At 56.0% G+C, this 17,520-nt stretch overlaps 1 protein-coding gene across 7 annotated transcripts in view; it reads left to right on the plus strand.

The window, feature by feature from the left end:
• Positions 1 to 461: 461 nt before the first annotated feature.
• The window catches only part of ATOSB (atos homolog B), a 73,214-nt gene continuing 56,155 nt past the window's right edge, over positions 462 to 17,520 (plus strand). For 5 of the 7 annotated variants that reach the window (XM_084628954.1, XM_084628944.1, XM_084628946.1 and 2 more), the window contains exons 1-2: positions 499 to 612; positions 2,907 to 2,946. The gene's annotated coding sequence lies outside the window, so the exon portion shown is untranslated. Of the gene's footprint in view, positions 613 to 2,906; positions 2,947 to 7,628; positions 7,715 to 17,520 lie in introns of those variants that run through there. The other 2 variants (XM_084628948.1, XM_084628952.1) reach the window with 2 other exon arrangements.

The following is a 17,520-nucleotide window of genomic DNA, read 5'->3' on the forward strand; positions in this document are numbered from 1 at the left end:
GGCTGGGGTAGAGGGAGGGGTTGAGGGGGCGGGGGAGGGGGAAGGGCTGAGGGGGAGGGGCAGTCGGGAGCGGGGGGAGGGGCAGTCGGGAGCGGGGGGAGGGGCTGGGGTAGAGGGAGGGGTTGAGGGGGAGGGGGAGGGGCGGGCGGGGGCGGGGGGAGGGTCACCCGGTGAAGGTCAGGGTTCGCTGCCGTCTCCTCGGCCCTCGGGCCCTGGACCCGCCCCTTAGGCCTCCCACCAATGAGGAGCCGCTTCGCCCTGGACCCGCCCCTTCCCCGCTGTCATCACAGAACCGCACGTGGAGGAGGCGGGGCAGAGGCCGGGCTTATCCGTATACGTCACCACCCTGCGCCTTGCCATTGGCTGCGCGGCCGAGTTGGCTCCGCGCCCGGCCCACGCAGCGTCAAAACCGCCAGTCAGGGAGAGGGGGCGGGACTAGGGGCGGGGCCTGAGTCTGGACCCGGAAGCGGCTGGGGGAGCCTCTCGGCGGCGCTCGGCAGTCGGCGTCGGGCAGCGGGCGCTGCGGAGCCGGAGTCGGTGGGTCCCGAGAGAGGCGCCGGGCCGGGCCGGGCCGGGCCGGGGGAGAAGAAGAGACGCGGTTGGGGGTCCGAGGTCTGGCGATAGTGGGGCGGGGCGACCCTGATGTCGGGGGGGGGGGTGACGCCTGGGGATAATGGGGCTGGGGTGAACCCCGTCTGCGGGGGGGTGAGGTCTGGGGATAATGGGGTGGGGTGAACCCCGTCTGCGGGGGGGTGAGGTCTGGGGATAATGGGGTGGGGTGAACCCCGTCTGGGGGGGGTGACGCCTGGGGATAATGGGGCGGGGTGACCCTGATGTCGGGGGGGGTGACCCTGATGTGGGGGGGTGAGGCCTGGGGATAATGGGGCGGGGTGAACCCCGTCTGGGGGGGGTGAGGTCTGGGGATAATGGGGCGGGGTGACCCTGATATCGGGGGGGGGTGACGCCTGGGGATAATGGGGCGGGGTGACCCTGATGTGGGGGGGGTGACGCCTGGGGATAATGGGGCGGGGTGACCCTGATGTGGGGGGGGGTGACGCCTGGGGATAATGGGGCGGGGTGACCCTGATGTGGGGGGGGGTGACGCCTGGGGATAATGGGGCGGGGTGACCCTGATGTCGGGGGGGGGTGACGCCTGGGGATAATGGGGCGGGGTGACCCTGATGTCGGGGGGGGGGGTGACGCCTGGGGATAATGGGGCGGGGTGACCCTGATGTCGGGGGGGGGGTGACGCCTGGGGATAATGGGGCGGGGTGACCCTGATGTCGGGAGGGGTGACGCCTGGGAATAATGGGGCGGGGTGAACCCCGTCTGTGGGGGGCGAGGTCTGGGGATAGTGGGGCTGGGGTGAACCTGATGTCGGGGGGGGGGTGACGCCTGGGGATAATGGGGCGGGGTGACCCTGATGTCGGGGGGGGGTGTGACGCCTGGGGATAATGGGGCTGGGGTGACCCTGATGTGGGGGGGGGTGACGTCTGGGGATAATGGGGCGGGGCGACCCTGATGTCGGGGGGGGGGTGACGCCTGGGGATAATGGGGCTGGGGTGAACCCCGTCTGGGGGGGGGTGACGCCTGGGGATAATGGGGCTGGGGTGAACCCCGTCTGGGGGGGGTGAGGTCTGGGGATAATGGGGCGGGGTGACCCTGATATCGGGGGGGGGGTGACGCCTGGGGATAATGGGGCGGGGTGACCCTGATGTGGGGGGGGTGACGCCTGGGGATAATGGGGCGGGGTGAACCCCGTCTGGGGGGGGTGACGCCTGGGGATAATGGGGCGGGGTGACCCTGATGTCGGGGGGGGGTGACCCTGATGTGGGGGGGGGACGCCTGGGGATAATGGGGCGGGGTGAACCCCGTCTGGGGGGGTGACGCCTGGGGATAATGGGGCGGGGTGACCCTGATGTCGGGGGGGGGTGACGCCTGGGGATAATGGGGCGGGGTGACCCTGATGTCGGGGGGGGGTGACGCCTGGGGATAATGGGGCGGGGTGACCCTGATGTCGGGGGGGGGTGACGCCTGGGGATAATGGGGCGGGGTGACCCTGATGTCGGGGGGGGGGTGACGCCTGGGGATAATGGGGCGGGGTGACCCTGATGTCGGGGGGGGGGGTGACGCCTGGGGATAATGGGGCGGGGTGACCCTGATGTCGGGAGGGGTGACGCCTGGGAATAATGGCGCGGGGTGAACCCCGTCTGCGGGGGGCGAGGTCTGGGGATAGTGGGGCTGGGGTGAACCTGATGTTGGGGGCGGGGTAAAGCCTGGGGATAATGGGGCTGGGGTGAACCCCGCCTGGGGGCGGGGGTGAGGTCTGGGGATAGTGGGGCTGGAGTGAACCCTGCCGTTGGTGGGTGAGACCCCGGCGGGTCATGGCGCTGGGGTGATCCCTGCCTGGTTTGGCGCCCTGGGGATAATGGGGCTGGGGTGAGCTCTGTGGTCAGGGGTGACCTGGGAGGGGGGTAATGGGGCTGAGGTGTACCCTGCCGTCGGGGGGGACAACACCTCGGGGAGTAATGGGACTGGGGTGAACCCTGTCCTCAGGGGGGAGGCCCCTGGCGGTAATGGGGCTTGGGTGAACCCCAAATGGAGGAGTGTGGGGATCTGATGAATCAGATTTTGAGGGGTGAACCCCCAAATCAGGTGGTGATGGGGAGCACCTACATAGAATCTGCAGGGAGGAGTTCATGCATTACACAGTCTTCCTGCCCCCACACTAATTTCCCAGGATTATGGCGAGGCTGGGGGTGGACTGGGGTGGAGTACATGAACCCCAATCATGGGGGAGTGAAGCACTTTCAGGGGGGATTTTGAGGTGAGGCAAGAATGGAGGCAGTGGTGAGAGGAGAGGGTTTGTAGCTTCCATACAGACTCGTGTTGCTTTTCTTTCACAGGGTTTTGTGGTGATCTGATTCCCTTGAGCAGAGGCTGCAGGTAAGAACTGGATTTGACTTGAAATGAGCTGTGCTGTTTCCAGGCCTTGCTAATCAGGTTATGTCCTCACTGTTGCTGCTGAAGTTATCTGGTTCATGCACTTCAGAACTGGGAATGGGACATGCGGCCTTTCACCTCAAGGTCACAAGTTCAAACTCAGCTTTGCTTGGTCGTGACTGAAGACTGTCACCATCTGATCGGGTGACCAGACAGCAAGTGTGAAAAATCAGCACTGGGGTGTCGCTGTCGTGCCATAGTCTAAGGTGTTCCCTTCGAAAGGGCTCTGGGATTGGAATGATGAAGTTTGCTCATAAAACCTTATTTCCTTGTTGTTTAGCTTCAGTTCACCGAATAGCGGTAAAGCAGGGGTGATTCTGGCGCATGTCTAGTATAAGATCCACAGAGCTCTTCTGTATCAGGGGGTCGCCCTGTTAGTCTGTATCCACAAAAATAACAAGGAGTTCGGTGGCTCCTTAAAGACTAACCGATTTATTTGGGCATAAGCTTTTGTGGGTAAAACCCCACTTCTTCAGATGCAACTGAAGAAGTGGGGTTTTACCCACAAAAGCTTATGCCCAAATAAATCGGTTAGTCTTTCAGGAGCCGCCAGAGAGCTCTACTGGAGACTACATGTCCCAGCATGCAATGCTTCATTTTAATATCTGAGCTGCCTAGTTTACCCCATTGCATGCTGGGATCTGTAGTCTCTTGAAAACCACAGTCCATATTGCAATAAGGGCAGCCACAGTCTGTATTAGGGTGACCATCTATGATTCTATGACCAGATGTCCTGATTTTATAGGGACAGTCCTGATTTTTGGGTCTTTTTCTTATATAGGTTCCTATTACCCCCCCCCACCCCCATCCCAATTTTTCATATTTGCTGTCTGGTCACCCTAGTCTATATATTTGAGCATAAGCTTTCGTGAGCTACAGCTCACTTCATCCACTGAATGCATCGGATGAAGTGAGCTGTAGCTCATGAAAGCTCATGCTCAAATAAATTGGTTCGTCTCTAGGGTGCCACAAGTACTCCTTTTCTTTTTGCGAATACAGACTAACACGGCTGCTACTCTGAAACCTAGTCTGTATGTTGTGACTGTCCTTAGTTCAGAAACTGGATGGGCAGAGCACTACACTTTATCCACAGGCACGGTGTCTGTTCAAAAGTCTAGGTCTTGCTGTCCTTGCATTAGACTGTGGTGGCCCCTGGTAAGCATCATCCGGTCACCACAAGGTCTCGGACAGAGGAGCAAAGGAGCTGCTCCTGCTCCCTGACTGTCTCCTCGCTGGCTTACTGCTAGGGTCCTGTGTTTTCTCATACCTAGACTCTCCTGGCTCGAGTGCTCCATATATTTTTGTGTAGCTGTGGTGTGCGCAGGGTCTGGGGAGCTGTCTCTCTGGGCCTGGCTGTTCAGAAGTCTCCTGCGAGCTAGCTGCTCTCTGGAGCCTGTGCTGCAGGGAGCTGCAGCAACAGTTCCTTGGCTGAAGCTCCAGGTTCCTTTAACACCTAGGGCAGCTCTATAGATGCATTTCAGCTTTGTCACTGACTCAGCTTGTTTCTTGTCCCCTCTGGGGAGAGTTTTCTTTTCCTCTCTCATTGGAGCATTGCTCTAAGGCAGTGTTTCTCAAACTGGGGTCTGCGAGGGTACTCCAGGGGGTCTGCAGGCCTTGCTGATCCACTCCTCTCCTTCCTCCCAATGCCTCCTGCACACCGGGGAACAGCTGTTCAGGAGGGGGACGAGTGGGGATGGGGTGTGCTCGGGGAATGGGGCAGAAAGAAGTGGGGAAGGGTGGGAAATGGGCGGGAGGGGCCTGGGACTGAGCGGGGCGGTTGGAGGTCTTAAAAAAATTTTAAGTCAAAATGGGGGTCCTCGGGTTGCTCAAGTTTGAGAATTGTTGCTCTAAGGAAAGCCGGGAGGATGGAGAACAACACGGTATTGAGACTCTGGCGCTTCCAGCTGGTGGTGAGAAATCTGCTTTGGGCTCTGCTGTGTGAGCTGGGACTCCCTCCGCTCCAGAGGTGCTGGAACAATTTGTACAGTGGGGGTGCTGAGAGCCATTGAACCAAACTGTGAACCCTGGATATGGTGGAAACCGCGTCAAACCAGCACTCCTGGGTCTAGCACTTCTGCTCAGCTCTGTTGGCTTGCTGGCAAACTGGGAAGAGGAACAGTCTGCCCTTGATGGCTGATCTGCCTCTTCTCTTGTGGTCAGTTAGGAAGGAGTGGTGGTAGTAGCTTTGTCTGTGTCTTGCCTGTGCCCTTCCCCCGTTTCCAGGCCATGTGAGACCAACTAGATCCTCCCCCTGTTCCGTAAGAGCTCCTGAGCTCTTCCTGTTCTCGCCCCAGCTCTTGGTGTCTTCGGACGATATCACTGTTTGCTGCTCATTTCCTTCCTTACCCTCATGCAGCCACTTCTGTTTCATTCCCAGCTTTCTCTCTGCCCTGCGTTTATTGTACAGCCCCCACAGGTTGGATTGACCCCTTCTCCTTTCTCAAGCTGGCAGGTCGCTCCTGAATCTTGGACGTTGGGTCAAGTGGATGTTTTTCTCTCACCGTAGAAGGGAAGCCAATGCTCCTTGACTCCAAACCCTTCTTCAGCTACCAGCTGAGTTGCCAGGCCTTCACCTGCCCTCAATGCTGGAAGGATCTCTGAGAAGATGAGTTGTGCTGAGATCACTTTCCCAAAGTCTCTATAGTCCTCCCATGGCTCTCTGTATTGTTAGAGTTGGTGGATATTATTTGTATAACTGTAGCACCCCAGAGAGCCCTAGCTGTGGACGAGAACCCCATTGTAGCAGGTCCTGCCTCGAAGAACGTACAGTCCAAGTGTAAGACGATAGATGGATAGGTAGGAGCGTATGAAGAAATCCTGAGACAGTCGTGGTCAGGTGATGGTCTCAGCGCACCAGCAGCCTAAACATTGCCAGGTTGTTTGTAGGCACCACAGCAAAGGAGAGTTTGAAGGAAGATAAAGAAGCCGCTTTGTGGATGCTTGCAGAAAGCTCCTCCAAAGCATGAGGGACAGCAAAGGAGAGAGCACGAAGGTGCTTGTTTGAAAACATAATAAGTGAGGATGGAAGCTGATGTCATTGGCCAATCAGAGGGGGGACCTGACCAGGAGAGGAATTCTGCTTAATTCCTTACCACCATGGGTCATGTCTGAATTTTTTGCCCCTATGCTAGAGAATAGGCTGCCTGGGTCTCCCAGTCTCCTACCCTTACTGCTATCCACGCTGCCTGGCCGTTCTACTTCCTGGAACCCGCCTTCCAGATGGTCTCTTACCCTCCACCTGTTTTGCGTGGGCTGTGTCCTCTACCTTTTCCCACTCGGCTTGTGCTAAGAGCAGGGGAACCAAAGAACCGCTGTAGGCTTCTGAGGGTCCTGGGGAAGTACCTTGCGGCCCAGGGCCTAACAGAGCTTGAGCGTTGCTGGAGACCTGGTATTTCCTGGCGGTATCCAGGGGCGACGACTCCTTGAAAGTTTTTCTCCTTCCTAGCCTCCATTCACCTTGCACGTCCTGTGGTCAGCTATCAATAAACAATTCCCTTTCCCTTGTTTCTTTCAGCTTCTTCAGCTGGTTTTGAGTCCCCAGAACGGAAATCAGCTGGGCTCACACACCCTGCATTTCACAGGCTTCTGTCATATCTGTCCTGTGGCCTGCAGCTATACTCACTTCAGCTGTGGCCTGGGTCGAGCTCCTACACTAAACTGGGTCTTGATGGGCCAGTCCTCGGATGGAAGGCCTGCAAAGAAAACCCAGGTGCTGCAGGAAGTGGTGTTAGTAACTCAGCAGGCTGTGCTTCTGGGTAGTGACCGGACGTCCCAGGCCTGCTGTTAGGTGTGATGGAAACCCCAGCAATCGGTGAAGACCCCACTGCACTTTATCCAAGAGCTGAAGAGTTAACCCTGATTTTCTGGCCAAATTCCAGCTGGGCTAATTGCATTCTTTCAGTATCACATCTCCCTGGTGGAGAGAGGCTTCTCCTGGATGTGGGTGGCTGTGCTTAGTTGGTGTCTGAAGTGATTCTCTTTACTGGTGTGGGGAGGCTTAACGCAGCTTGAGCTCCCTGGATGGAAGGCCCCTCAGTGGGCAGAGGATTGATCAAAGGTTCAAGTGAAGGACCTTGTCTTGCTGCCAGGGCGCATTCTGCATGTCGCAGGTATAGCTTGCTGTGAAAGCTCAGTGGGTTTGGTGCCAGGTGGAGCGCAGACTGATTCTGGGACACCAGGTGTGAGACAGAGAACCCCCGCCAGTCATTCAGGTGCTGGTTGCTTTAAACAAAGCCCCACAAGTGTGTGACTTACTCCTAGTTACGTGCCTGGCCCTGGGGAGCAAGTGAGATTGGGGCACTTCTGCCGCCTAGTAGAAAGGCAAGGGATATGCCTGTGCTCTCCAGAGGGTTGGGAATGCACTCGGCTCCGTAGTCTATGCTGCCTTGCCCAGGACCATCGCCCTGAGCTATTGATGTAAGCCATCTGAAATGACAGGGTCTCTTCAGGACTGAGTGCGTGTGCGCAGCAGAGGCTTGCTCCAGCACAGAAGGCCCGTCTGGGGAGGAGGGATGGTAATATGAGCTGCTGATGTTAACTAGCTTTCACTTGTGTGTCTGGCCAGGGGAACCCCAGTGGCCAGACCTAGACTTTGAGTCTCTCCGGGCAGCTGTGTGGGCTCCTGCAGAATGCAAGCCCCTGACAGGCTATACTTACAGCACTGGGAGCCAGGGAGAGAGAGCGCCTCAAGGAGATCATTAGGATGGTACTGGTAGGCTCCGTGGGGCTATTATTTGGCTGTTGCAGGGCTGGGTTTGACAGCTGATAGGAGGGGATTTTCCTTCGCTTTTGCTGGCTAATGCCCACTTTTTCAGACCCTGTCCATTCTAGTTGTTTGATTAGGAAGGTTGCTCCCCACGGTGGGGCTTTGTGTTCCTATGATCTGATTTAAGGGGGTAGTCCTCTGGGGCCTGAGTTAGTTCTGTGTCCTCGTCTACACTTGCAGCTAAACCACATACAGCTGCACCCAGTGGTGACACCCATTGTAGTGTAGACAAGGCCTCATGTACACTGGTGTAACTCCATTAACTTCAGTGAAGCCACTCCTGACTCTCAGCAGTGCAAGAAAAGGAAAATGAAGTCCAATATGTAGCAAGTCCTTTCCTACCACAGCAATGCAGCCACCTCTTGTGTGAAACCTGGTAGCTGATGAACAGTTCAGAGCAACTCTCCATGAATGTAGGATGAGAAATGAAGGCGAATCTTGTATCCAGATGAAGTTGCAATGGGAATGTGGGGTGGTGACATGGTATGATGTGAGATGGAATTTTAGCCGGGACAGCAGGGTTAATACCCCAGCACTTTACAGAAAATGCCATGGGCTCTTCAGTGAGTCTGTGTGGTTGGGGCCCCCTCGTTCTTGCGCTCCTCCATTCTGCTTCAGGGCACGAGCCAACCACTGACTGCCTTGATTACCCCATGGGCAGGTTATTACATATTTGTCCATTTTGTGCATCTCTGTGCACATGCCTCCCCGATGCTCCAGCACAGCAGGTGTTTGTGATGATGGAAACTCTCCAAGCACTGACAGCTGGAGGTGTAGGTCTGTTCTTCCAGCCCACTCTGGTCCTTGGGCCAAGGGTATAAACGGCCCCCCTAGCCCCCCACAATTGTCCCCAGTTCCTCTTTGTCCACCAGAGCTAAGCCAAGTGGTCTGGGAGCCTTTTCTCACTTTACCTTGGTGCATGGTTTAACCCCCATACTTGTGTGTAGCTCTGTGGAAGTGTTCTCTTGTCTGTCTCTGAAGCTGTCCGTGGCAACTGCTCAGGCTTCCTGCACTGGGGTTCCAATCAGGGAGCCTGCAGAGCCTTGTGCCTTGAATTTGGTGCTCAACAAACACCTGGGAAGGGTCCTTTGAGTCCTTGGGATCTTGCTGTCTTTTGCACTACTCCCTGAGCGTCTCCTTCCTGCTGGTGTTCACCTCAGCTGGGAGGGCTTCCCAGTTGCAGACTCTGCTGGCCAGGTGGGCTGTGGGCTGTCCTTCGTCCAGGGAAAGCAGTGCTGACGCCTCACCCTAAGTTCCTGAGTAAGGTAGTCTCGGATTTCCGTTTGAGTCAGTGGTCGTCGTCTTGCATTTCTCTGAGGCTTCATAGTTACCCTGGGGAGATCAGGCTCTGCGCTCTGGGTGTACACGTGGCCAGGTTAGTGTTATCCGGACAGAACTAAGTCTTTTAGGAAGTGTAACAGGCCATTTATTGCCCTGGATGAAAAATCCACCAGTTAGGCTCTTGCTGCTCAAAACTCCTCTGAACGGATTAGGGAGTCTATCCGATCACGTATGGTACAAATTCACGAGCGTCCTCGTGCCAAGATGTCCTGGGCTCCCTCCACAGGGACACAGTAGTGTCCACACTGTGCCCAGATCTGAGATCTGCAGGCCTGCCATGTGGGCTCAGGCCACATCTTTACAGGCCCCACTCTCTTGACCCTGCAGCCAAAGCAGTTGCTGGGCTTGGGAGGGCAGTGCTTGTGGCTGACTGACCTCCTTGGCCTGCTTCCTTGGGAGGCCCCTGCTAGCTAATGTCCTGTTGTGGAGCTCGGCGGAGGCCGCTCGCAAAGGAGGAAAGGGGCTGAATTACCTCCTGTGCTCTGGATACATTGGTGCTGCAGAGCCATGCTGATCTCACTCCCCCCCCACCCCACACACTTCAGGTGCGCTTTGGGGGCAGAGAGGAACTGAGGATCGCTGGTGGGAGCAGGCCTTATTTATACCCTTGACCTGAGGGCAGGAAGGGTTTGAAGGACAGGCCTGCATGCCCAATTGTTAGCGAGAAAGTGGCTACGGGTCCCAGGCACATGACTCCTAAAGGGGGACACTGGAGGGGCCCTGTGTTTAGGGAGAAGGAGCTAGGAGAGGTGAGTAACCCCTTTTTTCTTGCATCTGCCTTCTGCTAGGCAGGCCATGGTCAGAGACAGGCTCCTGGGCTGACGGGCTCTGGCGGCTCCTATGGAATCGTGCTCTAATGGGAGGATGACTAAACTCTGCCCAGAGTGGGCTGTGTATAGGGTTGCCAGGTGTCCGGTTTTCGACTGCAACACCCAATCGAAAAGGGAGCCTGGCTGCTCTGGTCAGCACTGCTGACCGGGACGTTTAAAGTCCAGTCAGCAGTGCAGAGGGGCTAAGGCAGGCTCCCTGCCTGCTGTGGCTCCGCGTGACTCCCGGAAGCAGCGGCATGTCCCCCATACAGCTCCTAGGTGTAGGGGCAACCAGGGGGCTCCACATGCTGCCCCTGCCCCAAGCACCAGCTCCCATTGGGTGGGAACTGCAGACAATGGGAGCTGCGGGGTGGTGCCTACGCACGGGGCAGAGCGCAGAGCCGCCTGGCCACGCCTCCACGTAGGAGCTGGAGTGGGGACATGTCACTGCTTCTGGGAGCTGTTTGACGTAAGCGCCGTCTGGAGTCTGCACCCCTGAGCCCCCTGCACCCAAACCCCTGCCCAAGCCCTGATCTCCCTCCCACCCTACAAACCCCTTGATCCCAGCCTGAAGCACTCTCCTGCACCCTGAACCCCTCATTTTTGGTCTCACCCCAGAACCCTCACTCCCAGCCCAGAGCCCATACTCCCTACCACACCCCAACCCCCTGCCTCAGCCTGGAGCCCCCTCCCATACTCTGAACCCCTCAGCTCCACCCACCCAGTCCGGAGCCCCCTCCAGCATCCCAACCCCCTGAGCCAGCCTGGTGAAAATGAGTGAGTAAGGGTGGGGAGAGCGAGCGACGGGGAGGTTGCAGGAGATGGAGTGAGCCAGGGCAGGGCCTTGCAGAAGGGGCAGGGGTGGGGCAAGGGTGTTTGGTTTTGTGAGTAGAAAGTTGGCAACCCTAGGTGTGTGATGATTCATTGCTGCGTGCTCCTAGAAGTGAGGGGTGGAGGAACTGGGACAGGGCTGGTCCCTATAGCATACTTGGTAGCATTTTGCCCAGTCTAGTTTGCATGGCCTGGTGCTGGCCCCTGGATCTGTCTGATGTCTCTGGCAATGCACCATGGCACAATTCTGGAGCACAGCACGCTTCGTATCCTTCCCAGAGGAGCAGGGATTACGCTGTCTGGGCCATTCGTGCCCAGCGACAGAGGTGTCCAGTTCATGTTTACACATCTTGGATGGCACAGGTTGGGGCTGGAGGGAGAGGTGACCCCCCTCATGCCCAGACCTGCTGTCACACTCCAGAAACAGTCACCAGATTTTAATTGTAGCTGTTCTACCCCCTGCATTGTCCTGTCTTTGTCTCTCTGTTCCCAGCACTGCTGCTTTTGGGTACTCGATGCTCTGCTTTGGGATCTGTCTGCCTCCTCCCACCCCTGTTCAGACACCCCTCAGTCTGGGACTTGGGATTCTACACCTCCCTCTCCCCCACTCCCACCTTCCGAAAAGAGAAGAATGATTCTCCCTAGTGGAGTGCTCCAAGCCCCATGGAGGCTAAGGACCGTCCACACTTCCTGAGCTGTCTCTGATGGGATAGTTCAGAGTGGCCTGTGGGCCTGCCATTGCAGCATGTGGCCTGTGTGACTGACCCGCCCTCTCGATTCGGTGCTACTACACGCCTTCTATCCTAGGGCTTTACGCTGCTGCCCCTCGCTCTAGGGCCGGAGCATCTGGCTCAGTCTCTTCAGATCCCTTATTTACCGTCTTTCCTTGTACTCAGTCCCTCCCAGCACAGATGCTAATGCCTGCCGGCTGCCTTGGGTCCTTTGCCCTGGGGAGGTTGGGGGAGAGGGGAGGTGTCGGTAAGAATTCCCGCTCCCCCCCCCCCCGACTCTTCCCCTCTGCATGGCGCTGACATGGACACAGGCAGCCTGCACTCCGCTTTCCATTCGTGTCCCCCTGGGCCAGCTTCACCTGTGGGGCCATTGCCGCCTTAGACAAGTTTGGTCACCTGTGTGCCTTGTCTGGGGAAGGGCGCCCGCCCATGGGACTGTAAGGATGCTCGTACCAAGTGGGAAATAGAAAAGAAACCGCTCAGGGCAGAGGGGAGAGTCTCGCCTTGGTCGGTACAGGCTGTACACGAACTCCAGCACACGGAGCTGGGATATCCCCAGCGGGCTACGCTGTCTGGGGTCTGGGCAGTAATGGCTGGCAGCCATTGCAACACAAGATTTGCCATATTGGATCCAGTTAATTGGTGTGATCTGCTGTCTTGCTGCCACCATACATGACATACCCCTGTGCCCTGCCATCCAGGGGTGCTGAGAGCCACTGGACCAAACAGCAAACTCTGTCTGTGATGCAAACCACGTCAAGCCAGGGGGGCAGCAGAACCCGCAGCACCTCTAGTTCCACACCTAGGCTGCCATCTCTGTTTGTGCGGGCAGACTGAGTATCAAGGACCCTGGTCTTACGCATTTGTCCCTTGACCTGCTGTTTGGGCCAAAACCAACTCTGTATCTAAAGTGCGTGATGCTCCATGGATCTGCTTGCCACCCCCATCTTTCCTGCTTTCTGATTGCCCCATCTGACAGGTCCCAGTTGTAATCCTCACACCATGGGAATCGGGAGGGACATAAACCCAAATTGTCCCATGCAGGATGTTAGGCCAGCCCTTTCCCAAAGGACCTGGGGAGCGCAGCCCTGTGTGTTGGCACCCACTCGAGTACAGCATCCCCACTGCATGAGGATCTGCACTGTTCAGCACAGGACCGCTGTGTTCACAGGCAGAGTGTGCTCCTTTCATGAGGCCCTGGGGTGCTGAGACAGATGAGATTTAATACCCACAGTCCAGGGAGATGGGAACAAAGCTCTGACCTGTTCTGTGTCCCTGAATGGCCTCTTGGCATGTGGAGCTGACACCCTCCAGTCCTGGGGCAGGCTGGAATCAGATTGACACCCACACTGGGGGGCTTGGGGTGTCCAGATGAGTTCAGCTCAGATGTCGATCCGCTGATTGTCCGGGTTTCTTTCTGTTTGCACAGGGTGTTCTGTCCTGCAGGGCCCTTCCCCCCTGCCCCCTGCTTTGCAGGGGTGCTGGCTGTGAACCAAACTCTGGAGCTGGACAGCCCTGAACTTCGCAAATGTCTGCAGTTAGGTCCAGACCTTAATTCTGCAGCTCGGGCCCATCTTTATTTTTAGCCCCTTTTAAAGCCTTGTTGATGGTGTTCCAAGGAAGTCACATGACCTGCCTGAGGTCAGTGGCTCATCCTGGATCAGGACCCAGGTTTCCCAACCATCAGCTGTAACCATGAAGCCTTTGTAATGGGGTCAAGTGTTTGAGTGACTCATGTGAGCAGGGGGGAGGGGCAGTGGGAGCGAGGCTGTCTAATGAATTGTTAAGCTTATTTGTCAATGATGTTCATAGCAACATTAGCGAGTGCTACAAACTATGCTCTCTGCCCTCCCCTCGCCTCTCCCATCTGTATGATAGTTCTATGGATAGGATTCACTTTACCCACCACTGATATGCAGCTACCCCTGGGGTGGAAGGCAGCAGCTGTGTAACAGGACACAGCAGTACTATTCAGCAGTGTTTAGGACGGGAAGGGAAGGAAGGTCTTGTATCCAGTTCAAGCCCCAGTGGGATTGAGGGCAGCAGAACAGAATCATTTACACTGAAATCTGGTTAACACCCTGTCTCATATGGAAAATGCCCCAGGCCTGTAATGACAGGTAGGGGTCAGGACCTCAGTTTTCCATCACATCTGCTACTGGGACGAGGCAAAATTGGCTGAATGGGTTTTGGGACGTTAAGATGGCATCTGATGCGCGTGAAGTGCTATGTGCCCTGCTCTTTGTGCCATCTAGTGGCCAGGCTGCCAGGGCATAGACTGGGTGGAGGGGAAAGCACCTGCTGCAGGCTGCCCAGGGCACTGACCTTGCCGGGACGCTGGTGACGTGACGGGGGGGCGAGGGGGTTAGGGTGTCCCATGGGTGGGAGTGCAATGCGGCTGCTGAACCCCAAGTGGGGCCGTGTGGAGCCAGCCCCACATGGGGGGGTGGGTGGGGGGGCTCTGTGGAGGGGACAGGCAGCTCGCGGGAGCTGAGACAAAGGAGTGAGGCAGAACAGCATTGAGGCATGCTGAGGGGTGGAAATGGGGGGAGAATTGCTATGGCAACGCATTGCTGACAGCTAGATCCATGGGGGTAGCTGCTTCAGAGGAGAGAGGAGCAGGCACGGCAGGATTGCCGTCTGGGTCAGCGGTTTCCCTGGGTCCCATCACGTGCAGACTGTAAAGCACCAAAGCTTCCCCAGTGGCATTGTGACCCCCTTGCTAACACTCCCCCCCCCACCCCTTCCCCAGGACCCTGCACCCTCATGTGCTCCCTCAGAGCACAGCTGGCAAGCCTCATGTGGTGACTGCGTGGGCTAGCGGATGGGCACCTCTAGCAGGATGCACCGCAGGGTCCGGAGGGAGAGCTTCGTGTGGACATCTGTGTGTCTTGTCTCGCGCTCTGACCTCCACAGGGCAGGGCGCCACCTAGATGATCGAGCCTTGCTGTCTTTGAAGCCTTGAGCTGCAGGCTGGCCCAACCAGAATGGACCCAGTCTCCTGACTCTTGCTTCACTGCGACTAGAGAGTAGATTGTACCCCCTCTCTTGTACCCAGAGCCATTGAACCCTCTGGCAAGGCCAGTCCCTTCAGCAGTGCCTAGAGCTCCCTGGAAATGCCTTGATCCCAGGGTGTGGCCCAAAGGTGGGCCCAGCTGTAAATCCAGGTATTGTAAGGGGAGGTTGGCACTTCAAAGAATTGTGCCACTCAGGCTGCTACTGCACTAGCAACCAGTGGAGAAGGGGTGAAATATTTCAGAAACTACCATTAGAGACCAGTCCTCGCCAGGGGCATCCTGGGCCCCATGAGTGAGTGAAGGAGACAGGATAGGCCTGTCTACACCACAGATAGAACTGGATCAGGCAGCCTACTTCCAATGTGGCTGCAATTTTACAGGAGTTGGGACCTTAGCCATCATCTGCACTCTGCCCAAAGCCTTGGCTGTGACCCCCCAGGAGGGGACTAGATAGGAGCTAACAGAGCATCCCCACCTTTGTGGATTGATCAATGTACAGCTGTAAACCTCTTTTACAGTATACGTTTCAAAGGTCAGTGCTAGGTATTAGTGTAAAAGGATCCTGTGAACTAGTCCCTTCCCCCCGCTCCTTCTGCAGCCAGCCCAGACTGATACCAGAAGGAGCCAGCCCTGCCCACAAAGGAACCAGCAAGCTCCGGCAGCTGCAGATTGCTGGGACTATTATGGGATGGAGCACGAATTGTTGTACCACCCATAGTCAGAGATCAGTTTGCACTGGGGCCATTCAGGCAGAGGAGGAGTGGAAAGGAGACCACGTTGCTCTCCCTGGATGGCGTCTTGCCTCTCCATAGATGGCCCAGCCATTCGCATGAGCCTGGTCTTGTGGGTGAGCGGTGTCCTCTCCTCTCAGCTCTGAATGGGGGTAAAAAGCCAGTGGAACGTTCCTAAAAGCCTGCTCTGTCCGCAGCCTGGCTTGGCCTACACCGGGGTGGGCAAACTTTTTGGCCCGAGGGCCACATTGGTGTTGTGAAACTTTACGGAGGGCCGGGTAGGGAAGGCTGTGTCTCCCCAAACAGCCTGGCCCCTGCCCCCTATCCGCCCCCTCCCACTTCACACCCCCCTGACTGCCACCCTCAAATCCTCCAACCCCCCCTGCTCCTTGTCCCCTGACTGCCCCCTCCTGGGACCCCCACCCCTAACCGCCTCCCCAGACTCCATCTCCTATCCAACCCCTCCCTGTCCCCTGACTGCCCCAACCCCTGTCCACACCTCTGCCCGCAGACAGACCCCCCGGGACTCCCATGCCTATCCAACCCCCTGACCACCCCCAACCCCAGAACCTCAGCCCCATCAAACCTCCCTTGTCCCCTGACTGCCCTGACCCCTATTGCCACCCCCTGGGACCCCACCCCCTATCCAACCCCCCTTGCTCCCTGTCCCCTGACTGCTCTGACCCCTATCCACACCCCTGCCCCCTGACAGCCCCCCCGCTCCAGGACTCCCATGCCTATCCAACCACCCCCTGTCCCCTGACTGCCCCCGGGACCCCCTGCCCCCTTATCCAACTGCCCCCCCACACTCCCCGTCCCTTTACCATGCTGCTCAGAGCAGCCGGAGCCAGGCACGCCGCCCGCGCTGCCCAGCATGGGGGCCGGGGGCTAGCCTCCCCAGCCGGGAGCTCAGGGGCTGGGCAGGACGGTCCCACGGGCTGGATGTGGCCCGCGGGACGTAGTTTGGCCACCTCTGGCCTACACAGTTCACTCAGAGTTGAGCTGGCTTCGGCTGCCAGGCTGCTGCACTGGTACAGCTGGCTTGGAAACCTGAATCGATTTTAAAATGGGTTAGACTCTGGGGTGAAATTGTGACATTACCCAGGCTACAACCTGGACTGCTGAACAGCTGTGTCCCCTCAGTTCTCCAGCATGGAGTCCCTTTTATACTGCTTCGCTCTGAGAGCAACCACTCCTGCTCTGCTCACACCCAGTCTCCAGCATGTAAATTACTCCCAGCTGCATTCTATGAGTGCAGCCAGCCACCCATGAATTATCCTGCAGACTAACACCAGCAAACTCCCACTCCCAGATTTGTCCCCAGAAATGTGTCTGGTACTGGCCCGCTCTCTCCTTCTGGACAATAAAAGCTCATAGAAAGTCCATCATTTTATTAATAGAAAATGATATGCAGAAATCCTAATTTCCCAAATGGAGGTTCCCAAACTCTTCAGTCCAAACGCACTGGTTTAGATAAAACAATAAAACAAGTGTGTTAACTACCAAAAGAGAGATTTTTAAGTGATTAAAAGTAATGAGGCTTAAAAAAAAAGTGAAATGCAACTAATATCTACCTTGACAACCTAAATGAGTTTAAAGTAGGGCTATTGATTAATTGCAGTTCACTCATGCGATTAACTCAAAAATTAATCACGATTAAAAAAATTAGTTGCGATTAATTGCAGTTTTAATTGCTTCATGAAACAATAGAATACTAATTGAAATGTATTAAATATTTTGGATATTTCTTCTACATTTTCAGATATGTTGATTTCAATTACAACACAGAAGACAAAGTACACAGTGCTCACTTTATATTACAAATATTTGCACTGTAAAAATGAAGAAATAGTAATAGTATTAATAGTATTTTTCAATTCACCTCATACAAGTACTGTAGTGCAATCTCTTTATCATGAAAGCTCAACTTACAAATGTAGGTTCTTTTGCTTTGGCTACTATTCCAGAGGACATGCTTCCATGCTGATGACAACTTGTTAAAAAAATAATGTATTAATTAAATTTGTGACTGAACTCCTTGGGGGAGAATTGTACGTCTCCTGCTCTGTGTTTTACCCGCATTCTGCTGTATATTTCATGTTAGAGCAGTCTCGGATGATGACCTAGTGCATGTTGTTCATTTTAAGAACACTTTCACTGCAGATATGACAAAACGCAAAGAAGGTACCAATGTGAGATTTCTAAAAATAGCTACAGCACTCGATCCAGGATTTAAGAATCTGAAGTGCCTTCCAAAATCTGATTGGGATGAGGTGTGGAGCATGCTTTCAG

The sequence above is a fragment of the Lepidochelys olivacea genome (genome assembly GCF_965140295.1).
Source record: "Lepidochelys olivacea isolate rLepOli2 genome assembly, chromosome: 5".
NCBI classification, from domain to species: Eukaryota; Metazoa; Chordata; order Testudines; family Cheloniidae; genus Lepidochelys; species Lepidochelys olivacea.